The following is a 14020-nucleotide window of genomic DNA, read 5'->3' as shown; positions in this document are numbered from 1 at the left end:
AAAGTGTATAGGAAATATAGGAAGATGAGTAAAGGGATTGGCGTGGCCCTGATGCTAAGCAATGATATCGAATCACTAGAATGAAAGGACATAGGATCAGAAGAAGTAGAATCCTTATTGGTCGAGTTAAGAAATGGCAAGGGTAAAAAGACATTAATAGCCGTTGTATACAGGCCTCCAAACAGCAGCGGGTTGTGGACTACAAGTTACAGCTGGAAATTAGAAAAAGCGCGTCAGAAGGAAAATGTCAAGATAATTAAGGGAGCTATTAATATGAAAGTAGATTGGGCAAGTCAGGAAGATTCTGGATCTCAGGAGAGAGAGTTTGTAGAATGCGTACGGGATGGCTTTCTGGAGCGGCATGTCCATAAGCACACCAGGGGATCAGCTGTTTTGGATTTGGTGCTGTGTAATGAGACTGGGCTGATTAGGGAGATAGAGGTAATGGTAACTCTTGGAAGTAGTGATCATAATATGATCGAGTTCAGTTTCAAATTTGAAAAGGAGAAGCTGCTATCAGGTGTATCAATTTTTCAGTGTAACAAAGGAAATACCAGTGGTATGGGAGAGGAACTGGTACAAGGTGATTGGAAAAGTAAGCTAAATGGAAGGACAGTAGAGCACAATTGGATGAAGTTCCTACAATAAATAAGGTAAGTGCAGGAAACATATATTCCAAGAAAAAAGAAAATCATAAAAGGAAAAATGACACAAATGTGGCTAACCAGAGACGTTAAGGCTAAAGTAAAAGCAAAAGACGCAGCGTACAAAGAAGGAAGAATAGTGGGATAACTGAGGACTGGACGAATTTTAAAAATTTACAGAAGGAAAGTAAGAAAGCCATTAGGAAAAAAAGATGAATTATTAAAGGAAATTGACAATTAACATAAATAGGACACTAAGAGCTTTTTTTAAATATATGAAGAGTAAATGAGTGACACGGGTTGATATAGGAACTATTGAAAAGGATGCTGGAGAAATTATAATGGGTAATAAAGAGATGGCAGAGGAACTAAATGAGTAGTTTACATCAGTCTTCACAGTGGAAGACATTAGCAACATACCTGATAGCCAGAGGTCTCAAGGAATAGAATTAGGTACAGTCAAGATGGCTTGAGAGAAAGTGCTTGAGAAGCCAAGTGGACTAAGGATAGATAAGTCTCCCGGACCGGTTGAAGTGCATCCACGAGTTCTGAAGGAGGAGGTATTGCAGATTCTGGTGCTATTGGAAATAACTTCCCAGGAATCAGTAGAATCTGTCATGGTTCCGGAGGACTGGAATGTCGCAAATGTAGTTCCGTTGTTGAAGAAAGAGGGGAATCAGCAAAAAGACAATTACAGACCTATTAGTCTGACATCGGTAGTTGGAAAGTTATGGAGTCGATCCTCAAGGATGAGATTAAGAATTACCTTGAGGTGCATGACAAAATAGGCCCAAGCCAGCATGGTTTCATGCAGGGAAGATCCTGCCTCACCAATCTATTGGAATTGTTTGAGGTAATCTCGAATAAGATAGGCAAGGCAGAAGCGGTGGATGCTGTGTTTCTGGATTTTCAAAAGGCCTTTGATAAGGTGCCACGTAAGAGGCTGCATAATAGGATGAGGGCCCATAGAATTACAGGACGGATATTGGAATGGGTGGAGCATTGTTGATAAGCAGATAGCAAAGAGTTAGAATACAGGTATCCTATTCTGGTTGGTTGCCGTTTACCAGTTGTGTTCCGTAGGGGTCGGTGTTGGGGCCGCTTCTTTTTACACTGTATATCGATGATTTAGATTATGGATTAAATGGGTTTCTGGCTAAGTTTGCGGATGACACCAAGATAGGTGGAAGAGCAGGTGCTGTTGCAGAAACGGAAAGTTTGCAGAGAGATGGTCAGTTCAGGAGAGTGGGAAAAGAAATGACATGAGATACAATGCTGAGAAATACACGGTTGCACATTTTGGAAGAAGAAACAATCGGGCAGATTATTATTTAGATGGGGAGAAAATTCAAAAATCGGAAGTGCAAAGGGATTTGGGGGTCCAAGTGCAGAATACACTACAGGTTAAGCAGCAGGTTGGATCGGCAGTAAGGAAACCGAATGCGATGCTGGCATTCATTTCAAGAAGAATAGTGTACAAGAGTAAGGAGGTGTTGATGAGGATCTGTGGGGCACTGGTGAGACACCACTTGGAATACTATCTGCAGTTTTGGGCCCCCTATCATAGAAGGAATGTGCTGATGCTGGAGAGAGTTCAGAGAAGATTCACGAGGATGATTCTTGGAAAGGAGCAGCTAACATGTGAGGAGCGTTTGTCGGCTCTTGGATTGTATTCATTAGAGCATAGAAGAATGAGAGGGGATCTCGTAGAAACATTACGAAAGTTCAAAGGGTTGGACAGAGTAGATGTGGAAAGGCTGTTTCCCTTGGTGGGTGAGTCCAGGACAACAGGTCACAGTCTTAGAATTAGAGGGTACGCATTTAGGACAAAATGAGGAGATTTTTTTTTTTTAGCCAGAGAGTTGTGGATTTATGGAATTCGTTGCCACATACAGCTGTGGAGGCGCAACCATTGAGGGTTTTTAAGAAGGAGATTCACAGGTATCTAATTAGTCAGGGTATCAAGGGATATGGGGAAGAAAGCACTAAATAGGAAGTAAATGGGAGAATAGTTTAGCTCATGGTGGAGTGGCGGAGCAGATTCGATGAATCGAATAGCCTTGTGATCTTATGATCACTGTAACATCGACACTCCCAACACCGTGACTCCAACACTTTCCACACCGTGACACCGACTGTCCCTTCACTGTGACACCGAAACTCCCCTGAACGTGATTCCGAGACTGCGAACAGTGACACCGACACTGCCCTGATTGTGACACAGACGTACCTCTCACCGCGACACTTACACGCACTCTTACCATGACACAGTCAAGCCCACACCATTATGTCAACAATCCCTCTTACCGTGAAACTTACACTGCACACACTGTAACACTGATAATCCTCTCACAGTGATACGCAACGCCCGTCACGTGACAACGACGTTCTCCTCGCAGTGACACTTACCCACCCCACACCGTAACATTGACACTGATCACCGTGACATTGACAGTGATTACTGTGACACCGACACATCCCTCTTCGTGACACTGATACACCGCTCTACGTGACACCGACACTCCCCACCCCGTGTCACAGTCAGGCCCCTCAGTGTGACACCGACAGGCCCCTCAGTGTGACACTGACATTCCCCACACTGTGTCACAGAGACGTCCATCACTGTGACACGAACAGGCATATCACACACACACACACACACACCCCTCAGTGTGACACCGACATTCCCCACACAGTGTCACAGTCAACCCACGCTGTGGTACCGGCACTCCCCACACATTTCACCGACAGGATCCTTCGTGTGAAACTCACACACCCCTCACTGTGACACTGAAACACCCCTCACTGTGACACCAACAGACACTTCAGAGTGACCCCGGCACTCCCCACACCGTGATACCGACACTCCTCAGACATTGTCACAGACAGGATTCTCACTGTGACATGGACACTCCCCTCATCTGACAGCGACTCACCTCACACCGTGTCACTGACACACCCTTTACTATCACTCTCAGTATCACAGATTCCTCAGTCTCTGATCACCTCCGACCGAAACTACCGGAGACATTGGGAACAACAACAGAGATGAACAGGTCCAAACGCCAATGTCAACAGCAAGTCCACGAGTTGATCTCAACCCTTGAATCCAGGACATTTGAGAACTCTTTCCCGGATCTCTCCCAGAGATCCGGTCTGAATAATCTATCCACCCCCAACAATATTTCCGTCCTCATCTTGGCTCTCTCGGAGCTGAACCGAACGCACAGCGATCTCCGTCATCAGTTCAATCAGCTCGAAATGAAATACAGAAACATCACCGAAAACAAAGCTCAGATTTGCCAATACCTCACCAGGAGAAGAGGTGAGACGACATTCCCCGTTTCAACTGCTCCATATAACAGGGGGTGAGAGACGGGGAGGGAGGAGGTGGAGATATTCACTCCATCACTTACCCCAGGAGTGTGTGATGGGACGGTGTGAAGGGAGTTTCAATCTGCGTCTGATCCTGGGGCGGAGTGGAAGGATCGACATCTGGTGTCAGACCCCGGTAGTGTGCTATAGGACCGTACGGGGGAAGCTTCAGCACAAAATATTCTGCAGATGCTGGGGTCAAAGCAACACCCACAACACGCTGGAGGAACTCAGCAGGTCGGGCAGCTTCCCTGGAATCGAACAGTAAACGTTTTATGGTCGACACCTTTCGTCAGGACTGAAGGTGGACGCATGGGCCCTATAGAGAACCTGGGGGAGGGTGGGGAGGAGAAGGCTGCTAGGTGCCAGATGAAAAACCAGTAAGGGGAAAGGTCAAGGTGTATGGGAGGGGAAGGGCAGGAAAGGTGAAGGAGGATTGTAAGGGGAAAGCACTACGGGTAGTAGAAGAAGACAGAACCAGGAGTGAGGTTGATAGGAAGATGGAGGAGGAGGCAGAGTGAAAGACGGATGGCGGAAGGGAGGGAGAGGGAATTACTGGAAGTTGGAGATTTCAGAAGAGCTTCGTTCTGAATCTGACCCGAAAAGTGTGAAGGGACAGTGTGGAAACAGCGGCACCTGTTCTCTGATGCCAGGTGTGCGTGATGCGGCAGGACGGGAACTGTATTACTTCACTTTGCATCTGCCCCTGACTGTGTGAATAGAGCTTCTGCAAACAGAAGGAGCTTCTCTCTGCATATGACATCTCTGTGATAGCTCGGAAGAAGCGGGCTTCGCTTTCTATCTGACTACTAGAATGACCGACGTGACTGTGTGGAAGGAGCTTCGCTCTGCGTCTGATCCAAGAAGAGTGTGATGGGACGGTGTGCAGGGTGCTTCAGTCTATGTCGGACCCTGCGAGTGTGTGCTGGGACGCTGTTGAGGGAGATTCGCTCTGTGTCTGACCCCGGGAGTGTGTGATGGGACGGTGTGGAGGGAGATTCACTCTGTGTCTGACCCCGGGAGTGTGTGATGGGACGGTGTGGAGGAAGATTCACTCTGTGTCTGACACCGCGAGTGTGTGATGGGACGGTATGGAGGGAGATTCGCTCTGTGTCTGACCCCGGGAGTGTGTGATGGGACGGCGTTGAGGGAGATTCACACAATCCCAGGGTCAGACACAGAGTGAATCTCCCTCCACACCGTCCCATCACACACTCCCGGGGTCAGACACCGAGTGAATCACCCTCCACACCGTCCCCTCACACACTCCCGGGGTCAGACACAGAGAGAATCTCCCTCCACACTGTCCCATCACACACTCCCGGGGTCAGACACAGAGAGAATCTCCCTCCACACCGTCCCATCACACACTCCCGGGGTCAGACACAGAGTGAATCTCCCTCCGCACCGTCCCATCACACACTCCAGGGGTCAGACACAGAGAGAATCTCCCTCCACACTGTCCCATCACACACTCCCGGGGTCAGACACAGAGTGAATCTCCCTCCACACTGTCCCATCACACACTCCCGGGGTCAGACACAGAGAGAATCTCCCTCCACACCGTCCCATCACACACTCCCGGGGTCAGACACAGAGAGAATCTCCCTCCACACTGTCCCATCACACACTCCCGGGGTCAGACACAGAGTGAATCTGCCTCCTCTCCGTCCCATCACACACTCCCGGGGTCAGACACAGAGTGAAACTCCCACCACTGTGTCCTGTGACACTCTCCCAGTGTGAGACACAGAGTGAATCTCCCTCCACACCGTCCCGTCACACACTCAATGCCTCAGACACAGAATGAAGCTCCCACCACTGTGTCCTGTGACACTCTCCCAGTGTGAGACACAGAGTGAATCTCACTCCACTCTCCCGAGCTCAGACACTGGGTGATTTCTTCTCTGTACCGTCCCTTCACATGGATATGCATTTAGAGGGTGAATCCGAACATTAACTGAAGGAATTTAATTTCACAGAAGTTTGTTTCCAATACTGTCAATCGATCTGTAACATACTGTATTGGAAAATGCGTAGACAGGTGAGGTCTGGACTGTTGCAGCACTGTGGTGAGGAACTGGGTCAGTGCGATTAGTTTGAAGACTGACACAGGGTGGTCAAGAGAGTGGGACAGTGGGATTAGTTTGAAGACTTACACAGGGTGTTTAAGAGAGTGGGTCAGTGGGATTAGTTTGAAGACTTACACAGGGTGTTCAAGAGAGTGGGACAGTGGGATTAGTTTGTTGAGTGGTGCATGGTTGTCGAGAGAGGGTGGGGATATGGGATTAATTTGGGAACTGACTCGGGGCTGTGGGGAGAGTGCAGTATCATGGGAGTAGTTCAGAAGCTGACAGTGAGCTGCGGGGAGCGCGCAGATTAGTGGGGTTAGTTTGGTGATGGTCTCCTGTTGCCTTCTGGAGCTGTTTCGTCTCTGTTGAAATTGTCTAAACCTCTTTGATAGGAGTGTGGACTCTGATCTTCAGTACAACTTAAAACATGGATCGCTCACCTGCAATAAGTGTGGATGGGATTACAGTTGCAAAAGTCAATACAGTTTCTTCGGCGAGAAGTCGGCACATTTATACCCGAATATTCCTGAAGAGATCCGAGGTCTCTATCAACACCCCGTGTGGCCGACTTTAATCAAGTGACTACACCCCAGTTCTCCACATTCAATCTGCCCCACTTTCAAATCCTTTCTCCTCCTTTCTACTGATTTTCTCTTTTTACCCTTCTTCTCTCTAACTCATTCCCTTTCCACCCCTCCTCTCCCCCTCGGACCCCAGTCTCTGCCTCTCCTCTCTCGGTTCTCTCCACACACTCTCACCTCAATTCTGTGCACTCTGTCTCTCAATTCCCCAACCCAGGGGAAAAGGTCTGTGCACATTCACCCTATCTGTGCCCCTCCGCGCTTCATACCCACTCTCCAAGGAATATAGACACATCCTTCTTGCCTTCTCTCCATGACTCAGACCCTCTTGACCCGGCAACATCCTCGTAATTCTCCCTCTGCACTCTTTCCATCTCAGTGGCATCTTTCCTACAGGAGGCCGACCGGAATTGAACACCGCCCTCCAAGCGCGGCCGCAGTGACGCCGTGTACAACTTCAAGGTGAGCTCAGCACGCTGCAAAGATGTAAAATTAACGTAAATTGGGAAAATAATAAATACTGCAGAAAGGTGAATGCCGAGCGAGTGTTTAAGTGTTCAGAGAGCTTTCGCAATCTGATGGCGGAGGGGAAGCAACTGCTTGTAAATTGTTGAGTTTTCAGACGCCTGTACCTCCTCCCCGATGCTACCAATGAGCACAGGGCATTTCCCGGCGGGAGTCCCGGGGAATTTCACCGGCATTTCCTCGGTGATGGATGTGGTCTTCCCGAGACATTCCTTATTGAATATGTTCTCGGTGGAGGGGAGGGTTGCTGACAGGCAATAATTGGCAGTCTGAGCCTTCAAGGGAAAATGACAGCGAACCAGACTCCGGGGAATGGACGTGCCGAAACCTGGATGTTCAGTTGGGAACATGTCACCTTCTACGTGTTTGAATGAATGAGCTATGTCTAACCAGATGGATTCAGCATTCTGCTCCCTAGCTCTTACCGTATATTGTCTCTCACTGTCGCTCTAATCTCACCCTAAATTGAGAGCGCTAATCCACCTCCTTGACCTTCCTGCTTATCTTTCGGTATTACCTGATGTCGTTGGATATTGAATTCCCAATCCTCTCCACCCTGCAACCACGTCTCTACAATGGCCACCAATAATTCCCTTTTGTACTAATTTGTGCCACAAGATCACCGACCTTGTGATAGGTTTAGGAACCTGTGTCTCTGTATAGTGTTTCTCCTTGCATCAACAGTTCTGAATCCAAACCCGACCTTAAATTTTCTTTATTCAGAAGTCCAGGAACAATACTTTACCCTTTTTCTTCCATAATATTCATCTCACCAGCTTCCATCTCCTCATTAACTTTTAACACAAGTGGCTGAGAATCCTCACGTTCTACCGGTGCCAAGGTTAACCCTTTCTTCACTGAAACAAGTCCACCTGACCGAAAAGGACTGCATTCCTTTTTAACCAAACTCAGATCTCTTAGACCCTTTCTGAGTTTCAACACAGGGTTCAGTACCCTGTGCATCCACACCCTTCACATCCTGAACATAAGCAAACGGGATATCTGCGTCTCCTAGGCTTTAATACCAGTGCCCCTTTCAAATTCCAAGTTTCCCTGATCCTCGCAGCTACTCTCTGAGCAACTCCTCTCTGGAGTAATCTCAATCTTGCGGGTTAAAACAACCTAGTCTGCTAATCCAGCAGACTCCCTCAAGGTAGCGGCATTCTTTTCATTCTAGAACTGCCATATCATCGGGAACACACTTAAATTCTTCAACTGCAAACAGCTCTTTCAAGCTACCAGTGTCCAACCCTGGACCTTCTAGCTGCCCCATCCGTTTCTCATCTTGGCTCTGTGCCTCCATAACCTCCTTCCTCACTCCAAAATCTTCACCTAGGGGTATCGTATGGGCAAGGTTCAAAATTCAGTTCCTTGACAACACTAAATGTGCTTCGTCTCCCTTACTTTCCTGAGCTCCACTATGCCTCGTTTTACCACCGTCTAAGCTCTCCTGGGAGAGGGCTGATACAAATGTCTCTTTAGAGCGTAGAAGGTTGAGGGGGCACTTGATAGAGGTATTTGAAGTGATGAGGGCGATAGATGGAGTTGACGTGTATAGGCGTTTTCCACTGAGGGCAGGGGACATTCAAACAAGAGGACATGAGTTGAGAGTTAGGGTGCAAATGCTTAGGGGTAACACAAGGGAGAACTTCTTTACTCAGAGAGTGGTAGCTGTGTGGAACGAGCTTCCAGTAGAAGTGGTAAAGGCAGGTTCGGTATTGTCATTTAAAGCAAAATTGGATAGGTATATGGACAGGAAAGGAATGGAGTGTTATGCGCTGAGTGTTGGTCGGTGGGACTAGGTGAGAGTAAGCGTTCCGCATGGACTAGAAGAGCCGAGATGGTCTGTTTCCGTGCAGTAATGGTTATATGGTTACTAATCCCTCCCCGATCTTTTCAGCCACCCTTTTCAGAGGCCGTCTACTGCAGTATACTTAATAAGTCCTATCGTCCATTTATCTTTCTCTGACCCGCTACGGCTCCAGGGCCCCCAGACCCTCTCCACCTCCCCCATCCCCTCGCTGCCCAGAGCAAGGGACCCCACACGCGAGAAGCTAAAATTGAGGCAAGAACTTACTGCCGAGAGCCACGCAGTAAGCGAGCACCAACAAGATGGAGAGGAGGGCGAAGGTTTTCACGGAAGGAGTCATGTTGGAAGTTGCCGGAGGATGCAGATCGTTAAGGAGCGCCTGTTCACGCAGGAATATGCTCCCCCCGAGACGGCCGGCGTATTTACGTGGTGAGATGCCACTGGACACGTCATCAAAAACACGGTCAGAGACACGGGGCGCTGGGAAGGAGGTGCTCCGGAGTGCGGTGCCCGTCCTCGTTCACTCCACAAGGCGGAGACGGGTCGGCTCATTCTGTTCCCGTTCCACAGACGTTCAGGAGACAGGCTGACAACGCACGGCTGATCCCATTATAACAGTAGTTATAACGTGTGACTTCAATCTAAATTGGTAAGGGTGCTGAGGAAGAGGATTTCTTGGAATGTATACGGGATGGTTTTCTGAACCAACATGTCGAGGAACCAACTAGAGAGCAGGCCATTCTAGATTGGGTATTGAGCAATGGGGACGGGTTAGTTAGCAATCTTGTCGTGCGAGGCCCCTTGGGTAAGAGTGACCAAAATATGGTGGAATTCTTCATTACGATGGAGAGTAACATAGTTAATTCAGAAACAAAGGTTCTGAACTTAAAGAAGGGTAACTTTGAAGGTATGAGACGTGGATTAGCTAAGAGTGACTGGCAAATGATACTTAAAGGGTTGACGGTGGATATGCAATGCCAAGCATTTAAAGATTGCATAGATGAACTACAACAATAGTTCATCCCAGTTTGGCAAAAGAATAAACCAGGGAAGGTGGTGCACCCGTTGGCTGACAAGGGAAATTAGGGGTAGTATCAAGTCCAAAGAAGAAACTTATGAATTAGCCAGAAATAGCGGCCCACCTGAGGACTGGGAGAAATACAGAGTCAAGCAGAGGAGGACAAAGGGCTTATTTCAGAAAGGGAAAGAAGATTATGAGAGAAAGCTGGCAGGGAACATGAAAACTGACTATAAAAGCTTTTATAGATACGTGAAAAGAAAAAGATTGGTCAAGACAAATGTAGGTCCTTTACAGTCAGAAACAGGTGAATTGATCATAGGGAACCAAGACATGGCAGACCAATTGAATAACTACTTTGGTTCTGTCTTCACTGAGGAGGACATAAATAATCTTCCAGAAATATTAGGGGACCGAGGGTCTTGTGAGATGGAGGAACTGAGGGAAATACATGTTAGTAGGGAAGTGGTGGTAGGTAAATTGAAGGGATTAAAGGCAGATAAATCCCCAGGGCCAGATGCTCTGCATCCCGGAGTGCTTAAGGAAGTAGCCCAAGAAATAGTGGATGCATTAGTGATATTTTTTCAAAACTCATTAGATTCTGGATTAGTTCCTGAGGATTGGAGGGTGGCTAATGTAACCTCACCTTTTAAAAAAGGAGGGAGAGAGAAACCGGGAATTTATAGACCGGTTAGCCTGACATCAGTGGTAGGGAAAATGCTAGAGTCGGTTATCAAAGATGTGATAACAGCACATTTTGAAAGAGGTGAAATCATCGGACAACGTCAGCATGGATTTGTGAAAGGAAAGTTATGTCTGACGAATCTTATATAATTTTTTGAAGATGTAACTAGTAGAGTGGATAGGGGAGAGCCAGTGGATGGATATATTTAGATTTTCAAAAGGCTTTTGACAAGGTCCCACACAGGAGATTAGTGTGCAAACTTAAATCACACGGTATTGGGGTTATGGTATTGATGTGGATAGAGAATTGGTTGGCAGACAGGAAGCAAAGAGTGGGAGTAAACGGGACCTTTTCAGAATGGCAGGCAGTGACTAGTGGGGTACCGCAAGGCTTAGTGCTCGGACCCCAGTTGTTTACAATATATATTACTGATTTAGACGAGGGAATTAAATGCAGCATCTCCATGTTTGCGGATGACATGAAGCCGGGCGGCGGTTTTAGATGTGAGGAGGATGCTAAAAGAAAGCAGCGTGACTTGGATAGGTTAGGTGAGTGGGCAAATTTGTGGCAGATGCAATTTAATGTGGATAAATGTGGTTTATCCACACTTTGGTTGCAAGAACAGGAAAACAGATTATTATCTAAACGATGGCCGATTAGGAAAAGGGGAAGTGCAACGAGACCTGGGTGTCATTGTACACCAGTCATTGAAGGTGGCCATGTAGGTACAGCAGGCGGTGAAAAAGGCAAATGGTCTGTTGGCATTCATAGCAAAAGGATTTGAGTACAGGAGCAGGGAAGTTCTACTGCAGTTGTACAAGGCCTTGGTGAGACCACACCCAGAGTATCGTGTGCAGTTTTGTTCCCCTAATCTGAGAAAAGACATTCTTGCCATAGAGGGAGTACAAAGAAGGTTCACCAGATTGATTCCTGGGATGGCAGGACTTTCATATGAAGAAAGATTGGATCGACTAGGCTTATACTTACTGGAATGTAGAAAATTGAGGGGGATCTTATTGGAACCTATGAAATTCTAAAGGGATTGGACAGGCTAGATGCAGGAAGATTGTTTCCGATGTTGGGGAAGTCCAGAACGAGGGGTCACAGTTTAAGGATAAAGGGGAAGCCTTCGAGGACCGAGATGAGGAAAAACTTCTTCACACAGAGAGTAGAGAATCTGTGGAATTCTCTGCCACAGGAAACAGTTGAGGCCGGTTCATTGGCTATATTTACGCAGGAGTTAGATATGGCCCTTGTGGCTAAAGGGATGAGGGGGTATGGAGAGAAATCAGGTAGAGTGTTCTGAGTTGGCTGATCAGCCATGATCATACTGAATGGTGGTGCAGGCTCGAAGGGCCGAATGGCCAACTCCTGAAACTATTTTCTATATTTCTATGTTGTGTCTGTGAGTGAGCGGCGGGGCGGAGAGAGGAGAGGGATTAGAGTTCAATGCATCTCTCAGAGGGAGCGGACGAGAGGGTCCCGTTGACTCCGGGCATTGACAATAACGTCGCCTGACTTTCCCGGGTCGGCGTGTGTGTGTCCCCGACCCTTGCACGCTGAGGTTCCCTCCGTTCCTGGACACGACACTACCGTTAGCGGCGTTAGTCCGACACTTGCGCACCGGTGTCCCCCCACCCCCGACGGCCGATACTCTCCACATTTCAGTGCGTTCCCTGCATTGTGCACAGAGGTCCCTCTGTCTCCCGACACTGTTAAAAGTCCAAGTCCCAACTCTATGTGCCGAGACTTGTCATCTGAGTTAAATCTGCCTTCAACATCATCCGCCATGCACGATGTGTGTGAATCTGTGTGTGTGCGCGCCCTACCCTTGGGCACCGATGTCCCGCTGACCCTTGACACTCCCTGTGTCTGACCATGACGCGATCTCAGAACTACCTCGGCTTTCCCACAGCCCTCTATTTCTCTAAGCTCCATGTAGCCATCCAGGAGTCTCTGAAAGACCCTACCGTTTCCGCCTCCAACTCCACCGCCGGCAGCCCATTCCACGCTCATCCTCCGTCGCTCCGAGGAGAAAAGGCCGAGTTCACTCAACCTAATCTCATAAGGCACGCTCCCCAATCCATGCAACATCCTTGTAAATCCGCACTGTACCCTTTCTATGGTTTCCACATCCTTCCTGTAGTGAGGCGACCAGAACTGAGCACAGTACTTCAAGTGGGGTCCGAGCAGGGTCCTATATAGCTGTAAAATTACCTCTTCGCTCCTAAATTAAATTCCACGATCGATGAAGGCATACACAGTGTGTGCCTTTTTAACCACAGTTTCAACCTGCGCAGTTGCTTTGAGCATCCTATGGACTCGGACCCCAAGATCCCTCTGATCCTCCACACTGACAAGAGTCTTACCATTAATACTATATTCTGCCATCATATATGACCTACCAAAATGAACCACCTCTCACTTCTCTGGGTTGAACTCCATCTGCCACTTCTCAGCCCAGTTATGGATCCCATCGTTGTCCCGCTGTAACCTCCGACAGCCCTCCACACTATCCACAACATCTCCAACTTTTGTGTCATCAGCAAACCTACAAACCCATCCCTCCATTTCCTCATCCAGGTCAGTTATAAATATCACGATGAGTCAGCAGTCCCAGCTGAATCCCAAAGCATTATAGACCCTTTTCCATCTACTTGACCAAGTTTTACTGAACCCAGTGTGGCGTAGTTGTACAGTTGTCCCAAACTCGTCCGGAATACGCCCACAAAATGTTGGGAGCAGTCAGAGGGAAAGGGGAGAGTGGGGATGAAGGGAGAGTGGAGACGGAGAGATAGACAGAGGGAAAGGGGAGAGTGGGGAATGAGGGAGAGTGGATAGGGAGAGATGGTCAGAGGTAAAGGGGAGAGTGGGGATGAAAGTGTGGAAAGGGAGAGATAGACAGAGGGAAAGGGGAGAATGGGGAAGGAGGGAGAGTGGAGAGGGAGAGATGGACGAAGGGAAAGGGGAGAGTGTGAAAGGAGGGAGAGTGGAGAGGGAGAGGTGATTTAAAGTAGGAGAGAGGGGATGAAGGGCAAAGTGTGTGGCAGAAAGGGGAAGAAATAGAGGGGAGATGAATAGAGAGTTGGGGAGTGGTGAGACGGAAGGTTTTTGCTGGAGAGGAGAGATGCAGAGGGCGGAGACAGGGGCGGGTAAAGCGCAAGGGGAAGCAGGGGAGAGGAGAGAGTTCGAAAGAGAGGGTTGAAAGGGAGTGAATGGGGTGGAAGGGTGACGGGCGAGAAGGAGAGAGAGGGGAGCGGGGAGGTTGAAAAAGAGTGAAAGAGACGAGCGAGGGAGGGTGGTGAATGAG

Source organism: Hemitrygon akajei, unplaced genomic scaffold, assembly GCF_048418815.1.
Source record: "Hemitrygon akajei unplaced genomic scaffold, sHemAka1.3 Scf000036, whole genome shotgun sequence".
NCBI lineage: Eukaryota > Metazoa > Chordata > Chondrichthyes > Myliobatiformes > Dasyatidae > Hemitrygon > Hemitrygon akajei.
The sequence above is the reverse complement of the archived record's forward strand: the minus strand, read 5'-3'. Positions refer to the sequence as shown.